This window comes from Dreissena polymorpha, chromosome 2 (assembly GCF_020536995.1).
Source record: "Dreissena polymorpha isolate Duluth1 chromosome 2, UMN_Dpol_1.0, whole genome shotgun sequence".
Classification (NCBI taxonomy): Eukaryota; Metazoa; Mollusca; class Bivalvia; order Myida; family Dreissenidae; genus Dreissena; species Dreissena polymorpha.
The window spans coordinates 26487395-26501971 of record NC_068356.1 but is presented as its reverse complement, the minus strand read 5'-3'; positions in this window follow the sequence as shown (position 1 = coordinate 26501971).

The window sequence follows — 14577 nt, the reverse complement described above, 5'->3', positions numbered from 1 at the left end:
TTGGCTTCACCAAATCGACAATTAACGTCCTCCTTTTAAACCCTGTCCGTTGCTGTACTGATGTAGCCTTTCATCCGAAAGCACCTTGTATTGAGTTGATTGCTGCTTAATCGGCAGCATTAGTGATACCTGCTGAAAGAACACAATAACAATACAAGTAAAATCCGACGAGATATTCAAAGAGACATTTCACACACAAAAATCCAGCAAGCTCAAAACATTAAATGCGCATTAATGCCTTTAGCTGTCGAGAAATTATGTTCCATTTTCCAATAGTAACAATCCTTCGGAAAGAGGAAGAAGCGAAGCTATGCTCCCGATGGAATCGGCAAGGAAATTGAGTTTGTTTTAAGTATCGGTCACTATTTGACACCTAAGAAAAAAACGCATGCACTAGAGATAAATCAAACGTTTAATATCAATTGCGCTTATATAATTGCTTGACATAAACAGTAGTTTTATTGCTTTGTATTCCTCAACGGAAATTGAAATGTCAATCAATAATGTTTTCTGGCAAAGAATGATAATAGACGGCATGGGTGATTTGTTAAAGTTATAACTGTTTCAAGCACATGTTTTATTTTGTTATCGAACATTTGTCCTGTCTTTTTTATTCAAATAATATGACAACGCTAAGAGCAAAAACAAAACGAAAGAAAACAATAATTGTTTTTTAAACGATAATAATCAGGGACGATACGTGGCGTTGTGGAGATGGTGTCCGCCTTACGATCGGGAGGCCACGGGTTTGATCCCCATTGTGAACGCGTACTTTAGTTCCAACAAAGACAACAAGTATTGGTTCTACTCAGGTCCCAAGACTCCTTGTATAGTCATTTTTTTCCATTTTACATTCATTTATCCCCGTATTCTCACTGGGCGGCTCAATTATATTAACTATATACACGAACAATAAATCTCCTGAAATGAAATAGTTCTTAATCGAATTGCTTGTTGAATCAGTCGCCTTTTTATTTCATTAATACAGACAATGAACTGTAAAGTGATTATGTGTACGCTCGTTCAACTATAAACACCTGATTTATTCGTATAAAAACAGGTATGCTTATTCGTACCGACTGAACATCTAAATAACGATAACAAATTAAATTAAACAAGTGTTTCAACTATATATTAGTTTATAATAAAATACTCAACAAGAATCTCCTTGTAGTATTAACATTCTCACACACAAACATATGTACACATCCTCGAAAAAAACATTATACTATCCTAGTCACGGTGAAACAAGTGATGGGCAGTTTGAATTCGACCTTTACCCAGGGACACACTATTTAATATTTTACAATCGAGGCAATCATGTTTGAAGAAACTATGAGTTAAAGTCATAAACTGACAGGTACTGTTTTAATAGTTTTGGTTTTAACATTAACATTCGGCCCGAATATTCTATAAATAAAAGCTTTTATAAACTTTGGGGGATATATCACGTTTGGACATGGCTGCTTTATCTTAATGCCGAATCAGTGTATGCATAGATCTTCATTAATATTTACCCGCAAAGGTATCACACTTAGTAATGCGTTTTTAGATATTTTACCGGTTTCGCCGCAACGTGTGACCAAAAGTTTCCATACAGGCACGTGTGCATGCCTTTTCTCACTAGCCAAGTATTGGAAGGGAAATAACCATTCAATCATTATATGAGCGTGGGGACACAGTTAAACGCCTATTCAAACAAAATCCGACGAATCATGAACACACAATGAACTTTAGTAATCAAAAACGCTAATTTAATCATTTACCCGTTTAGTTAGTCCAAATGTTTTCTTAAAGTATATATTTAAACTGATTTATCAATTTGACATGAGATTTCCTTTTGTATGTTATAACCTATCTGGGCAAACGTTTAAAGCCACACACCTTAACATGAACTACATTTCATAGTAAATTTAAGTATATATAAGAAACATATTTAAAATATGCCATTTAGAATATATCTGGTAGTAACAGTAATAATGACAATTTTGCACACTTTCAAATTGCATCTATATGTATTAATTAACATGTATTTCATTTCAAGGTGTGTGGCTTTAAATAATGCAATTTACAGTTCCCTTTAGACTACACTAGTGCAATTATACATGCTCTGTTATGATAATACTTTGTGATTTTCCCAAAAGTTACATATTTTATATTTGTCAAAGCTGAAAACTGAATATTGAAATCAACGCTTGGTATTTATAAAATAAATGTAACGTTTAATTTTTGCATGAATGCTTTTCAATACTTATTTGTGTAAGTGCATATATCCATATACATGTACATGCATGTTTGCTTAGAAAATTATTCCGATGGATTTTTCTCAAGGTTCCTTAAATGAAGCATCGGTTTCGAAGCGTTCTTATAACTTGAGCTAACTCGATGGTTCACGTCATTGTCAAGCATTATTCTATCATTTTGCCATTGCTAGAGCAATTTTATATTAAATGTATACGTCTTCGAATTAATGGCGTCTAAATACAGAGTATTTTACATTAAAACGTCAAAAGTGTCCTCTAGATTTCGCGAAGCATTTACATTTAAACCTAATTTCGGATGTCCTAGCATTATGTTTGACGCATAAATGTATTTCAACGATATTTTGAAGAACGCGAAATCGAATGTTATAAAGAAACCAGTTTTACAAACCAAAAATGTATTGAACAAAAAACTGACAAACTATATATTGATAGTAAAGATCAACATATATCTATCAATAATCTACAAGGCAACATAATACCGCAACTGTATAGTTACAGTTGTATTTTATTAAGTATGCATTATCAAAGTATTATTGCATAAACTCTATCTATAATGCCCTCTGGCGGGGTGCAGAAACTTGGCAAAAGCAGGGCTTGAACGGGAGAAATCGTGTATTAACAAGGCGATTCACGCGCCGTTCAAACCCTGTTATGTGTTTTTCATATCCATAATCTGGTCCACGCGCAGTTACTTCCCTTCTCCAGCCTTCGACGACTTTCCAAGCATAAATGGGGAACTGAATAAACACCAGTTTCCTCATGCATCCAGGGATAATGGCAATGACTATCTCAATCCACTTTTCAAATTATACCATTTGCACTCTCTTGACAACAGCTTTATTTTATTGGCAACGTCAATGAAGTTAAGGTTATTTACTCAACACTTTCGAAGACTATGCTGTAAATGTAAGTGTTTATGTACCTTCAACGTTCCTGTTTTGAATTCCAAAATAATTCCTCATTTCTTACTTTTCGGGGCTGCATTTCAACTTTGCATTAATCCACTGTTTAAACACATTTTAAATCGAAAACTGCCTATCCGAAGGTAAAGCCTCGTCATTTCGGATGATGACCGAGTGAGGCAAAGGTAAAACACAACCTTGAACTGTATTGAAATAATCGAATTATTTTGTCGATGTCGATATTGTTTTCAATGTTATTTTAATTTATTTTGGTATGTGTGATTTGTTTAAGCAATAGCGAAAATACACATTTTCTCGCACGAGGGCAGGAACGGATTTTTCGAGCGCCCGCAGATGATCATGCCCTCGAAAACGTGTATTATCCCCATAATAATACACAAAACATTAGTTGACACGCGGTAAGTAATAGTCTTAGAACAGCCACGCTGTGTTTTTTAAGCTAAGATTCGTGTGACTTTCTGTTTGTGTTTGTGATTAACGAATAAGTTGTGTACCTATATTTATTATTTACTATTTAATTTTTTTTCGAAATGCCTCATTTATTCTAAACTGTTTAAAGGTACCAAATAAAATCGGCTTGCGCATTATCTTAAATGTTTCGTCTGACACATAACCAATGTTGAACAACAACAATTTAAGGCTACAATAAATTATTATTAATCCCGTATTTTCTCTATTTATTATAGTTCATTTTGACAATAAGTGGAAATTGATCTCGCAAAGTCAACTGAATTTTATTAGACCAGATGCATATCGGCCTATGTTTGGTATTTTAATCGTAAATGATATTGTTTTATATTAATTAAATGAAATAACCATTTATTCAGAAACCGTTAATTGGAATAGGTTCAATGATTCTTTTTTATTTGAGACAACGTTTTTATGTGTTTGAAAAAAATACGTGTAATAAAGCGCATTCTTTATCTTCTAATAAATTTTCGGGTTTAATATTTGTGAATGTTTGTTATCTAATCTATATTAAATTTTTACGTTATTAAAATTACAAAGACTCCATGAAAATACTTAAGAAATGTTATATAAATATGAAATAAAAACACTTTTAAACTGACATAATACTTTTGATTTCTTTTTACAATAAAACAAGTTGTTAACCTACTATCGTCAAACGCTACATTAATAAGTCGCAAGAAGTCAATTGGTCATGGTGTTCCTTTATGATGTGAATTGTCCTTTTTCCATCGCATGCCGTATGTCATTTAAGTTTTGATCACATTTTTGCATATGACTATTTGTTCTTTTCTCACTGCTTATTTTTGAAATTGCTCAATAAGCATACAGCAATTCTATATTATTCTATTAATGCAATGATAATTTATAACGTCATGAGCGATATTGTCTGAGCAGCAGTTTTACATTGAATTTGATTTGTTGAGGGTCAAAATTAAATTTCTCAAAACACATTTGTTGAATTATTTTTTGTTTGCGGGTTATTTAAATGTATGTTGTATATAGCGTTTACTTTTGCATCTCAAAGCATTTTGTGTTTATTGCGTCGGCCTGTAATTAACTATGTGATCATATCTGAATATTTGCATTGCTTTTTCTTGAAAAGTGAAAAAGTTTATTTGCTCAATATAATTTAGTCGAATATATTGTCTTTAAGAAAGCATTATATGATGTACATATCATATTGAAGGGAAAACTTTATTTCTCCTGTTTTATCTTTATGAAATGCATACAACAAGAACATGTTTTAATAGAACGTCATTTTAAATATTCAGTGACCCTTCATTAAAAATATGTTAAGCGTGCATTCCAAATTAATGTAATTAAAAAAGAAAACGTACCGAAGAACAAACTCCCATGATACAAGTGGTATACACATGGATCTCTTTGTTCAGTTTTCATTAAAATGATATCCTCCTTATGAACATGTATCTTTTTATTACGTTATCGCAATCAGACCATATAGAATACCCAACCGTTGTTATAGAGTTTCAATTGTGAAGTATAGTAATAAAGTTGAAAGGCGACATGTTTATTAGTGAATATTAGTAATACAAGAAGACTTACGCACTCGTACATAAGTTTGTCTTTATTGACGACTTATATAGATTGCACAATAATAAAAGAAATAATAATTCTAGTTAAACAGTTGCATTGATGATGTAGTTATAAATAAATTGGTTTGGTTTCAAAAAATAATTTGCATGCGATGTTTTCTGAACAACCTCTGTTTCACTCAAGCTGTTTTAGAATAAAAGCAAGAGATATATTTTGATCATGTGCAGTTAATGCGTAACATCAACATTGTGAATGATATATCTCATATATCTCATGCATTAACGGTTTTCCTGTTTTAATCGATAGTTTGGAAACAGTGACTTGTTTTTTTTATATCCTGTCTTTTAAAAGCTTATTAATAAATGACTATAGATCACGCCTCAATTTTGAAGAGTCTCGAATATGATTATACAAACACATACAAACTGTTTAACGGATTACCGTACTTCGATGCCAAACATAAAATGTCGTTAAGTATTCCATAGTAACTAAACTTTAATTGATTTGCAATTGTGTAACTAATTATAATTGCGTACGTATTTGAAATAATTATTCGCATATATGCATAGCGATCCACTGGAATAAAATTAAAATTTAAATATCAAGAAAATAAAATATAACTAGGACGAGTCATTTTGACATTGTTAAGTAAAAATAATACATCGGAAACAGAATTTTCAAAATAAAAGTGAATGTTAGTGGATAAAGATGTATTAATGTTTTAATTAATAAGCCAACATTATGGGACAACCCGTATCGTCAGTATAAGTCAACGGTTGACTTGTTTAAATACAAATAAAGCTCTTCATATTCGAACTGCAATAAAACAATGTCATCATAATATGTGAAATGCAATGTTTCTTCCATCTAAATGTGACACGTGATATATTAATAAAGTAAAAATTGTCTTAAAGCATGACAAATAAGCACAGTTAATTGGCACAAATAAATGCAACGTAAGTTTAACAATTGATCACAAATGCTGAAAAAAGTAAGAGAATCGCATCATACATTATTTATAACCTTGTATATGTGATTGTGTGTATATACTAGTATGTGATGCCACAAATTCATATAAGCTTATTTAGCGAGAAAAAAACATAAAGCCGTATTTGACGTGTATTTTATCTCTCTCATCATTATTTTAAGACTTCAATGTAAGTTTAAATCGTATTGTGATGTATTTTGGATTCGTGAATAATATGTATCTACTAGTTTGTTTAAAACTTACCTGCGGATGATTTAAAATTGGTAATGTGGCTGAATTAACTTTGAAATACACTATAATGTGTATTGTTAATTTTTAACAGTAATTAACTTACTTTGCAAACGTTTAACTTATATGTGCCTTTCGAGAATAAATTCGTCCTTTCATGTGGTGTTATAACTTAACATTTGTACATCCATATGTTCTGAATTCATAAAAAGTAAACACGGATATGAAAGGATATTACCGCGCCCGTAACAAGAGGAATATATTCACAACACCACGTAACTAGTTATTTAAATGGATAAATAAGATTGATGTGTTTATTCGAGAAAGAAATCCTATATGATTACAATCAATATGCTTTTATGTCATTTGGGTATATTATTCCTGTCTGACATCTGTTGAAAAGGCACACTAAACAGTGATTGAATAACTAGGGTTATTAAAGCACTAAATATAGAAAAAGGATAGAAATCTTTCCACTTGAATTAATCGGTCGTTTAATATGAATAACTTGAGCTACAAAATGGATAATAAAACACATTATTTTTTATTATTTGTCTGTCAGAGTAAAACAAGCTTGGTCGGTCCGTTCGCATGAGTTTACTTGTGAACACACATTAATAGTTAATATTATACTCCGGAGAAGCTAGAACAATCACAATCATTATCGTTTTGTTATTTCTCCGATCCTCTTAGTAAACGCTACAAAAGTTAATGGAAAGTAATATAAGACATACCTCATCACTTAACTTCTTAAAAACAAAATGCAATTGAAGTTTTAGACTGTTATGTCTTGTGTATCTATTGTTGCAAAGGTAACACGACCAAACTATGAAACAAGATTTCTTACGGCATTCAATGCTATAAGCTTGTCCATCTCCATTTTTACAATTGTGTTATCTTCTATTTACTATAGTGAACCTTGTTTTTTGAAAATAATTAAATGTAGTGAAATCTTAGAACCAATACAAATAGTATTGACACAATACTGTTGGTAAGTGTTCAGTCTTCTGATGATATGAATGTTGCTCACAATATTGACTGAGTTTATAATACAATCATTGAGGGTGTAACAAAAACTGAAAGTAAAGGATCATAATACCTATTGTGTTTTATTTTATTTAATGTATTTTTAACTACCAGTATTAAATTTGAAAGATGTGCGGGTTTGCTTGATAGGCGATAAATAGCAATATTATCCATGATATAGATGTTTTGATTTCAAGTTATAGAAAAATTATGTTGAACAATCGCCCAATTTAAAACATGTATATACTTCTATTCTGGAATGTGCATAAAGGTGTACGGCAGTTAGTTTCTGTATCGTATTTTTCGAGATTAATAATTGCATAAACCCACGAAAGATACAAATGCATTTATAATATCAAATACATAAGCAACATGAAAAACAATGTTGAAATATTTTTGAAATGTTGATTTATTATGTGTGTTTTCTTACTTTTTTATTTCATAGAGCACTGATAAAAGGCACTTGCAGAATGTTATTAATAATTACGTGTGTTTAATCTTCAAAACAAAAGTGATAAGGTTGTAGCAAAATGCTTACCATTTTCAAAAACAATAAAGAAATACAAATTATCCAAATCTTTCTATGATGGTTTTCCATCGGATTATTACATACACTGAACATCTTTCACGCAACCAATGTGAATGCGTTCATTTCTTCTTCACCACAGTAGATTGGACAATCCATTGAAACGCATACCCATTCAAACTCACATAATGAACCATATGAATCATCTACATGTTTGTATGGTCTTCGTTTAGCAAAAACGCATCAGCGATTGATATGCAGTTATAGATGATTTTTGTAACATGTGTTCATGCGTTGTTTGTAAAATCGAGGATTATAAATTATAAATAATAAAGAATCCATGGAATAGCATTGCGACTATGTTTGTTTATCATTTAGCACATTTCGGAAAAGGTATATTATTTGTCCATAAACTAATTCATAAAGAATAGGGCAAGGACAAAATACATGCATACTATATCGTGTGCATTAAAATACTAAACTAACATTAACACATCAAAATGCAGTTTGTACAAAACACAGATGGAAATTCATGAAGTAATTATAACAATATTTGGAGATATCCCTTATGCTGATTTTCGACATAGATGACATAATATTAATAAACATAATTAGAGACGGCAAGAAGTATAACCAATCTGTGTGCTATACATGTATACACATTACAACAAATACATGATTTTCTAATTCAAAAGAAATTGTTGAGTAAAGTCCGCAAACTCTGTAATTTTTTTCTGTATTTGTATACCTTACAGTTTCATTATCAGATTATGTGAGCTATAGCGGAATCGTGTGAGCAATATTTTAGCTTCATCATTAATCGTATTCCAATCCGTTTTAAATTGCAATTATTAAAAAATAAAAACATAAGAGATCATTTCTAACCATATTTCTTAAATGTTTGTGGGTTTTCATGTCCTACTTTACATGTTTTAATAGCATATAGGTTAGCAGTCGCGGAATTTTCGCATATTTCCGGTGAAAGACAACTAAATACCCAATAATTAATGCAGTAAATAAATAGTCTCAATTATTATATTTATATATAAGGTGCGATTAACCCAATAACTATATCAAATAATTCAGACACCACTACTTTCTTTATGCATAAATAAACTCTATGATATAATAATTTTATAAACTAATTCCAAATTGGCAAGTTTTACTTACTGATATCAAACTTTATATTCCCTTTCATAACAAATTAAAATAGAATAAATATGCATTATAATAAAAGTACTCGTTTTGTTATAATCTCTGCATATGGAATTAATAATTTAAACATTATTTTTACATTTTTTTATGTTATGTCCAATGAATAGTGAAAGCAATTTAGCTAAAATATTTATTAAATTAATGGCTCTTTAAGACGGTATTTCCTATCTGTTATTAGCAATAATTTCATTTTTTGACAAGGCATCAGGATTAAATACCATATTGAAATGCGGTAAAAAATTACAAAAATATATGGTGCTTGGAAATATTCTATAGGTATGAGAGAAAAAAATACCATCTAGATCACATGTTTTATTGTTTACGAAGAGTAAAATAGTTAAAATAAGGTTTCACACTTCCATGTAGCCAAAAAGCCATATCTATTTCATTAATAGTATTATACAACTCTTCAATATGTTCAGTACACACATTAACTGAACTGGACATTTTTAATGGGTTAAAAATCATGTAATAAAATATCTGCTGAATTAATACAGACTTTCGTAAATGTTTTCATTTACTTCCATCATTTTCACTGTGTTTACGTATGGTAAACGCCTTATTTTTCAATATATTGAAATATGTTTTATGCAATAGATTTTTGTTTCGCATATTTACATTAACATTTAGTGTTATTATTTTCTGTAGTATTACGATATTACAGTAAGTTCGTTAGGCAGTTAAAAAAATATTTTGAGATGGTCTTCATGCATCATCAAACAATAGTAATTGTTTTTATTTCAGTTGAATGCGATGTTTGTATTACCTTACAATATATAGACAATTTGATACAAATTATGTTTTTTAAACAAGGATGCAATTTATCTATTAATTTACAACAAACTTGACAGCTATACACCTTATATTTGATCAATTATTTAACAGATTTTTTCTTGAAGGTTAACAAACTTTTTTTCTCTTCATATACCATTTTCAGTGTATTTATTGTCGCGATTGTCATTAATTTTGTGCAAACACGCGATTGTCATTTGTGTAACCATCTTCAAATCGCGATTGTCATTTGTCCAACCATCTTCACACAATATGAATTCAATTGGAGAATTTCAGAGAATTTCTAAAATTAATGGACAACAAAATACATATATATAATTCATATATTGTTGCATAATAAAGAACGTTCGAGTCATTTAAACTTTGATTTTGATAGTTAAATTTGCCACTGTCAAGTCTGCTGCTAAAAATAAAATTGAACTTTATTACTAATACTGAAATAATAAATTGACAAAACTGTTGAAATTGCTATCAAAGACAACTCGTTAAGGTAACACAAATCACACTCAGGGAATTCAATAATCTTATAACGTTTATATCTTCTTTTGAATCCGATTTATTTCAACCTGTTTTTATATTTATATCACCAAATCTGCTATATTTTCATAGTGCGGAATTTATATTTTCAGACAAATAAAAGTAAAGGCAAAACAACTGTTATTTTCAGGAGGGTTCTCCCATAAGATCAAGTTAAAACACAAGAAAATATCACTATACCTCTCAACATATTGTGTAACCATAATAACTGCGATCCATTCGGATTGATTTTTACAATCGCAATATGATTTTTTAGAAAAGATTTTTAGCAAATAATTATTCTATATGTTGCTCGTTATTTTGTTAAGGTCTCGGGCAGAGACAATTTCCTTAATTGCTAATGTAGTATATTGACTTTTAGTAGTCCATATTTCAAAAAGCACTCAAATGTCTGATACGACATTATAATTTAATAAATTATTTTATTGTTTTGTTATTAAAATTACAAATACTAAAATGTAATGTTCATTCACATGTCTTCAAAACAGTTGAGGTCTGTTGAAAGGTTTTGTGTTTTGTATTGTTTTCTGTTTAACAGATATTACACTTGAATCATAACATTGAAACGCAAAATAGCTATTTGCTTAATATCGACAAACACTGCATTAATAGTTCGCTTCAAGCAATGTTTCCATGGTGTTCATATAAAGTGTGGATTGTATTCTTTCCATAGCATAGCATGGCGTTGGACATTTAAATTGTAATAATTTAACATCGTATGACTGTTCATTATTAAATAAGTCATTTATTGGTGAATATAGCTAAACAACGCATAATGCAGTTCGACATTTATTTTTTCAATTCACTGATAAATTTGCGTCATGAGCTATTATATCATATCTCGCTTTAAATGTACATTTCATTTGATTTTTCCGGTTGTTTTCTAAACTTAGTCATCTCAAAACTATATTTCGATATTTAATATTGATTTTAGGTTATTCAAATGTAGCGTTAACTGTAACATATCTGAGCTTTCTGTATATGGTTTGGGTAGCTTTTTCTCGAAAAACTAAATATTGAATTTACCTAACAATAATTTTAAGCCGACGTCATGTATAAAAACTGATTTGAATTTAATAATATTTAACTTAAAATTATTTACATCATAAATTTGGTCTAAACATTATTCCTCAAACATAATTTCGAATTGTCTAAACATGCTCAAACATATATTAATTAAAGTCTTCTTTTAATTCTATTTAAGAGATGTTCGCAATATAATTAAATGGTATTTGTATTGTTGAAACGTTCTTGTCCGAGTAACATGATAGCAGCATGTTGGCGTCTTAAGACACTATGATTGTCTACAATCAAATTAAAATAAAATATTTATGACAAATAATTTACTCATTTTGCTGAAAAGTGACTATTGCTTGTATGTTGAAGTCTTCGACTGTAAATACAGAGTCACCCTTTAGGTCAAATATATTGTCTTTAAGAAAGAAGTCTTAAATGAGCAAATAATATTTAATTGATAAGATGCATTCAAAACATGTTTATTAAATCTTCAAGTGTTATATTAAGTGAGCCATTATTCAAAATATGTTAAGTGTGCATAAGAAATAAGTAATGAAATCCTTAACTTACCGGCGATCGCAATCCGAGGCTAAAAGTGAAATGCACATTGTCCTATTTGTTCGATATTCATGTAAATGATATCATTCGTGTGAAACGTATCTTAACACTACTTTATCGCAATCAGACCATATAGAATTCCCAACATTATTTATAGTTTTCATTGTACAGTACAAAAACAAGTTGAAAGGCGATATGTCTATTTGTGGATTTACATAATACATTATTTGACACCCTACTTTGAATAGAGTTTATTCAACCTTTCATATTATCACATCTGAATAAACTTCATAATATGGATGATTGCGCTATTTGTTAATGGGTTTAGCCTTCGAAGCCAAACAAATAAATTACTACTGATATTAGATGTTCATTTAAATAATAAAAGTGATAAAACATTAACTGGTTCCTTGCCGTAAATAAAGAAAGAAATGTATAATATAAGGTCTCTCTCCAGCTGGTGCAGCTGAATGTTCACCTGATGTTTTCTTGAAAGATTCAATGCCAGGTTAAAAATGACTTAATAACGACATATCCGGTATGTATTATAACATATCATACTTATTTGATTTCACAATCAATAACAAATGTCAATCAAAGCGCTGAAGGCACTGTAGGTGTTCGCTGTTGTAAAATGTCGTCCTTGATTAGCTTGTGCGCATTGCACAGGCTAATCAGTATGCATAGGCTAATCTTATTTGACATGCATTAAGCCCCGTTTCTCCTGAAAGCAGCCAACATGTAAAAAATTTCAATGATAAACACTAGACTGGCCAATCTGGTCTTACAAGCTGTTAAACACTATTAGTCATATAAACCCTCTGCAGTGTACCAGTGGCGAACTATTAACAGGCACATGTGGTGGTTATCTTTCCTAGCAGACGCTCTATATAGCATTTGTCGTCTGCTGCAACAGGCAGTGGTTGTCTTTCCATACCGTACCTAAGGCTTCTAAGCACATACTGATTTACAAAATATGGTCTGTAACATTAGTGTGAGCTAACGTTCACACCAGAAATTGGCTTATATAACGTATGCGCCATAGTTACATGAGAAAAGTATAATGACTATAGTTGCTTTACCATTGCACCATATGTTATAAATTTCAAGATAAGTGCCGAATAAAGATGTTATATTGTTCAGCTAGTGATTGTCATTCAAATCAACATCTGAGAACGAATATTTACCCACAGGTTATAAACCAGACGTATTTAGATTTGTTCTTTTGATTTTTTTGAGTCGGTAGCGGACCGTACATGCGAATATATTTAATGTTATTATTTGATTAAATTGCATGCTTGGATCTTATGCTCACATACATATGTTCTACACACTTAACTCAACCAGTGCGTCGCGTGTAAGTAAAACTTTCGACTTTACAGCATCTTTGTTATGAATATAATATGCGCTATCTTCTATGTGGAATGCTTTTTTTTGTGTCGCTTTAATGTCGTATATTTCAATTGTATACTTGTTTGATTATTTGTTAAAATCAATATACGTCGTTGATACCAGAACTCATAATTTAGCACGCTCACAAAATACTTTTTTCTGAGTAAGAGTAACGCACTCGTCAATAAGTGTGTTTGTGTGAGGACCTGTTTTGCATAATATACATGATTCATAATATTTGGACATATTTCTATAGATTCTGAAAATGTAACTCATTTACTTTGTTTGTAACGTTTATGCACTTGATTTTCCTTGAAAACATCTGCTTCACTTAAATGGTCTCAGATTACGGAAATTTTGATATATTACAGTTTATGCGTTACAACTACGTTTTGAAAGATGTGCCCTATGCATTAACGGTTTTCTGGTTTTCATCGTTATGGGGGGAATACTTTATCTTTTTGGTGATAACGTTTTTTTTAAAAGCATATTAATGAGATACTTTAAATAACGCCACACTTTTGAACAGTATAAATTTGTAATATTGATATGTCTCATATATGATTATACGAACACATACGAAGAGTTTTTAACGAATTACCATATTTCACATGCCAAACAAAATGTGTCCAAACGCTCATTGTAACCTTAAAGGACAGTGCGCATGTATTTATAATTTCCATGCACATATATGTATGGAAAGTAAACTCAAATGAAATAACGAGGGTATATTGGCATTTGAATTTTTTCAAACGAAAGGCAATGATACTTGTTTGCAATCTGTGGACAGTTATATTTATTTTCCAAAATCGGAAAAGACTTGTATATTTATTTATATATCATAAGTGTATTTGTTTCAACACAAACAAAGTACTACTTGTATCGAACTGCAAAAAAGACTACATAATAATGCGTGTAATGTAATATACCATCCATATTTAACTGAAATGTGATTTAAGCATGAAGCCCTAATGAAAATGACAAATAGGTATAGTTTATTGCAAAAAAATAAAACAATACAAGTTCAAAAATGTAATCCAGAACTTGTTTTACTAAGTGTTTGTGGTTGGGTGTTTTAAATGGGTC